Source organism: Octopus bimaculoides, chromosome 11 (genome assembly GCF_001194135.2).
Source record: "Octopus bimaculoides isolate UCB-OBI-ISO-001 chromosome 11, ASM119413v2, whole genome shotgun sequence".
Classification (NCBI taxonomy): Eukaryota; Metazoa; Mollusca; class Cephalopoda; order Octopoda; family Octopodidae; genus Octopus; species Octopus bimaculoides.
In genome coordinates this window covers 76,007,108-76,012,302 of record NC_068991.1, presented here as the reverse complement: position 1 = coordinate 76,012,302, position 5,195 = coordinate 76,007,108, and the positions used below count along the sequence as shown (strand labels likewise).

General features: G+C 36.9%; 1 long non-coding RNA gene across 1 annotated transcript in view; it reads left to right on the top strand.

Annotated features, from left to right (window-relative positions):
- Positions 1-5,195, top strand: part of LOC128249107 (uncharacterized) — a 74,114-nt gene that overhangs the window by 60,735 nt on the left and 8,184 nt on the right. The window contains exon 2 of the long non-coding RNA XR_008265234.1: positions 752-947. This is a non-coding gene — a long non-coding RNA (uncharacterized LOC128249107). The remainder of the gene's footprint in view (positions 1-751; positions 948-5,195) is intronic.

Here is a 5,195-nt window from a genome sequence, read left to right as displayed (position 1 = left end):
ATATATATAAAATATGTTACGCATATATTATATCATACCTTGATATTGTGCTGACTAAGCCCCCGTTGAGAGGCCGCTGGTATTTATAGAGTGTTAGACACTTTCGGTATGTAAGTTAGGGACTCCTTCATAGAGGAACTGCTGCATTTGTTGAGTATATAAAGACTTTGACTGCTTATTTCCCTGTTTGATTCTCAAAATGATGTGGACGCTTCTGATGGAAACCCAATAGGGTTCGAACATCGATTAAGGTTGTTCACCATTTTTTGCAGTCTGCCGAGTAATGGCTTAAATTTGCTCTGTTTATAATTGTACCATATATTACGTATACATGCATACATATATGTGGAGATGCAATGGCCCAGTGGTTAGTGCGGTGGACTCGCGGTTTCGTTTGCAGCCGAGGCGTTGTGAGTGTTTATTGAGCGAAAACACCTAAATTTCCAGGTTGCTCCGGAAGGGGTGTGTTGGTAGCAAACCCTGCTGTATTCTTTCACCACAACTTTCTATTTCTTCCTCTTTCTGTTGTACCTGTATATAAAAGGGCCAGCCTTGTTACATTCTGTGTCATGCTGAATATCCCCGAGAACTACGTTATGGGTACACGTGTCTGCGGAATGCTCAGCAACTTCCACGTTAATTTCACGAGCAGGCCCGTTCCGTTGATCGAATCAAATGGAACCCTCGTCATCGTAAACGACGGAGTGCCACTATATATATATTTATATATATGTTTGAAATTTACTCACAGAGTCAGCCTGAAGTTTTTGGAGTCGACAGTTAAGAGGAAAAGCATAATGGTGATGGAGTAATCTTGAAACTGGTGCAGGGAATGTGTGGATAAGAAGCTTGCTGTGCAGTCACCTGGTTCTGTGTTCAGTTGCATTGCAGAACACCTTAGACAATTGTCTTCACGTCGGCCAATTTCCTGTGAGTGAATTCGTTAGGTATGTATGAATCTATATGTGTGTGCGTGTGTCTCTATGCTTGCGCTTGTAACCCGACAACGTTTGACAATCGCCATTGGTTTGTTTACATCACCACATACTAGCGGTTCGACAAAAGTAACCGATTCAATTACCATGCTTAAAAATAATTGCTTGACGGTCGATATGTTAAACTAAAATACTTTAATGTGTTACTCCTGCCTGGCCGCAGTCCAATGGCTGCAAAGACTGAAAGAAAGAAGATAAAGGAAGGAAGTGTCTTTTACTGCTAATGGGTTTTTTATAGAAAGAAGTGAAGCTTTCATTATCTGGGTGTGGTTAAAAGTCAGAACTCTAATCAATATAAAGAAACCGTATATCGTAGTAAATATAACAGTGAAAATGTGAAGTGATTGTAGTAGTGTGCTATTGTCAAATAGATTCTGATTTCAATTGTGCTGCATATATTTCGATGGTAGTAAACGATGAATCATCTGTAACAGTACATTTAGCAAATATATTCTATTCAGGATGAAACTTTTATGTCACACACTTAGCACAATAAATGGTAAAGATAAATACTGGTAGTGAACATTTAATCAGGTTCTTGAAAGTATTTGCTATAATTTGACTTTGTAACCTCGATATATAATAAAATAAAATAAACATTACATGAGGCCATTGTGTCAGCGATTTCCTGAAAACGAGAGTATTTCAGGAGAGTGTTTTCGTCTCACGTTTTTTCCCGGAACATTATAACCGTAGTGCTGTATATAATTAATCATCTTGCAGCACGATGACATAATGTTGGTTATTTGTTAGTGTTCGTTGATTGGATAAATGTATGTCATAGCTACTGTGAGATCACTGACTTTTTAAGCAAGCAACATATTATCACGAAAGAATATATTTTCATTGACTGGGTTATGTCAGTGTAATATATGATAATGTTCATTGTGGAGCAGGACATAAATATGAACCGAATGACGTGACGGATGTTTGCCAATGCTAGGCTGTTGAGCTGTTCTAAAAATATACCAATAACACTAATTGATAAGGAGCAACCAATTAGTTAAGAAGTGGGCGATTTCAGGTCCCATAATGATGTACAGACCCACTTTTCAAAAATTCATATGATATACCGGCAATAAGCTGCAATTTATCCAAACAAAATGAAGCAGCTGTAATATTCAAACATACACTTGAATATTTATTAACTCAGCATATATGTAGATATACTTTTCTCCTCTAGGCACAAGGCCCGAAATTTTGAGGAGGGGGCCAGTTGAATAGATCGTCCCCAGTACGGAACTGGTACTTAATTTATCGACCCCGAAAGGATGAAAGGCAAAGTCAACCTCGGGGAAATTTGAACTCACGAAATACTGCTAAGCATTTCGCCTGGCGTGCTAACGTTTCTTATTTCTTCATTGCCCACAAGGGACTAAGCATAGAGGGGACAAACAAGGACAGACAAAGGGATTAAGTCGATTACATTGACTCTAGTGCGGAACTGGTATTTAATTTATCGATGAGAGGCAAAGTCGACCTCGGCGGAATTTTAACTCAGAACGTAATGGCAGACGAAATACCGCTAAGCATTTCGCCCAGCGTACTAACGTCTCTGCCTGTCCACTGCCTTCATATATGCAGATATTTTAAATGGAATATATTTTGTGTGTTTTTGTGTAGGTGTTTTGAAGTTTACAAGAGTCATAGATTAAAGATTCTGATATATAATCTTTGACTGCTGCTAGTTTTCAATGGAGTGATTTATGATTATTTGTTCTTGGTATGACTCACGTAATGGAACCGAGCCTCTATGGATCAGGCCTCAATATCTAAAGAGAAGAATTGAATTGCGCAGAATTGGCTCTTAAATAAGAAGAGCCTGGCATCACCAAGGTTCGGTTTCCATGGCCACTTGATGGTGCAGTTCGTTTCCTTGTGATCTCGGCCCATGAACGAACTGCCAGGATCGTCTTTTGATTACTTAAATGCTAACATTTTTGAAGAACACAAAATGCAAATATATTAAAACAGTATTTATATTCGCAATCATAAAAGATTTTCGTCTCTCCAGTGCAGCTGAATATATCATACATTCAATAACTTCCAGCCCTGAAAAGTTTATTGGCTGAAAGTTCGATTAAGTTGGTTAGCAATATCTTTTGTCAGAAAGACGTAGTGCTCTGTTTCTTTATCATCGGTTGTTCCCCAGATAGTTTTAATACAGAAGCGGAGAGGCGTTAGGCTAAATATATGTTCTATGAGTGTGACTCAAGCGAATTGAAATATGTGTTTCCTGTGATGCGACACAAGTAGTAACAAATATTACACTTCTACACAAATACTAATCTATTTTCTTAATATAATCAAATAATATTTTCTCATTTTATTAGTTGTAATTGGCCAATAACTGTACTATATTTGTTCAAGTAAATATATTAATATTATTGTTAATTTATAAATGTTATTATGTTTCCTAAACTTACTGCAGAAAAAATATTCGTTTGATGTTCGAGCGAAACACCTAGATTCAAGGAAATTTACCACTTTGAATAATTCCATAGGGATGTTGTTAAAACTACTAAATATTGCTTTTCGAAAGAAATGTTAGAGTTTGGCAATGCCAAGATTGAAATTTTCACCCTGAAAGGACAATCTGTTGAAATGCGCCGTTCAAAAAAGTGATTGAAGTAATCATTTAGATTCAGTACTATCGTTTAGTCATACTTTCAGGGATATCTGATCTTCCTTCGAATTCTAAGAGTATATTCTGAATGTACATATTATTATAACTACATCTCTCAGTACTCGTTTATCTCTGTTCGCTCTGATACTTAACTGAAACTGTGAACATCCTACCTTCGTCTTAATCTATAAGATTACATTACCTAATCTGTGCTTTTGTATTCCTAAGATGTTAATCTGTTATTTCTTGCAGGCCGCACGACCTTGTAGATAAACGCTTTTTAGCACTCACCATGTGATGATTTTATTAGTTTTTTTTTTCAACATGTTCATAGGCATAACTCACTAGTTGAGACTACATTCAAACATTAGTAAACTGGAGTCTTTAATAAATAAACTAATTAATAAATAAATAAAATAAACATACTGGGCAGAGTTGAATTTTAGAAGTACATATTCTGAGATGAATGTTCATTGTAAACTTTTGTAGTCGTTCAAAAACTACAGCAACCAGCAGTAGCTATTGCTTCTAGTCTTTCGCTGTATCATACAGTTGATTTTGTACCAGAGATTATAATAGATTCTTATAGATTTAGTAGCAAGTATAAGGCTTGAGTTTTAAGTTTTTCCTAAAGTTGACAACGTATTGTACATAACAGTTTGTTAGAAATATGTCGTAGATATATTTCCTTACCGCTAAATGGTACATCGTCCGGAAGAGGCTTTTACGGTCTATTTTTATGGAAGCGTTGAAGTTTAGTTCAGGTGTTTAGATTGTGTGAAAACGATTTCTGCGTACAAATTATTTGATGATTGATGCCATCTTCTGCAAAATTTAATTGAGGATCTGTCGTACAGTAGCAAGAAACGTGGGATGAAAGGCAGCGATCTGGCAGAAACGTTAGCACGCCGGGCGAAATACTTAGCGTTATTTCGTCTGCCGTTACGTTCTGAGTTCAAATTCAGCCGAGGTCTACTTTGCCTTTCATCCTTTCGGGGTCGATAAATTAAGTACCAGTTAGGCACTGGGGTCGATGTAATCGACTTAAAGCCTGTGTCTGTTCCCTCTATGTTTAGCCCCTTGTGGGCAATAAAGAGATAAGAAACGTGGGATGAAACTTTACTTAATCAGAGATGAGAAGATTTAGTGAGAGCAGTGATGATGATGGAGAAGAAAATGATTGGTACTGAAGCGAGAAATATGTCGAGTGCGTTCGCTAGTTAAATACATGATGCAGGCAAACTACCATGGTAAATGGTCTTGGCAGTAAGGCTGAGGTAGGAGAAACACGAGAGTGACAGAGTGCTTGCGAATTGAAGACACTTAAGATGGTCAATTTGGGTGGAGTAGGTAAGATGTATCTTTAGAATTAAGAAACGACACCAACATTCAAAACAAATTTAGGATACGACATGTAGCCTAGAAGTTTGTGACGGATTTGACGTGTGAGTCAATAAAACATAAAAGTCCCAAACTAAATACAGCAAGTCATCTACAATTTGCACATTTAATTTAAAATGGCAGTCAAGGTATATTATCAAAACATACCAGTGAGAAATAGCAAAATAGCATGC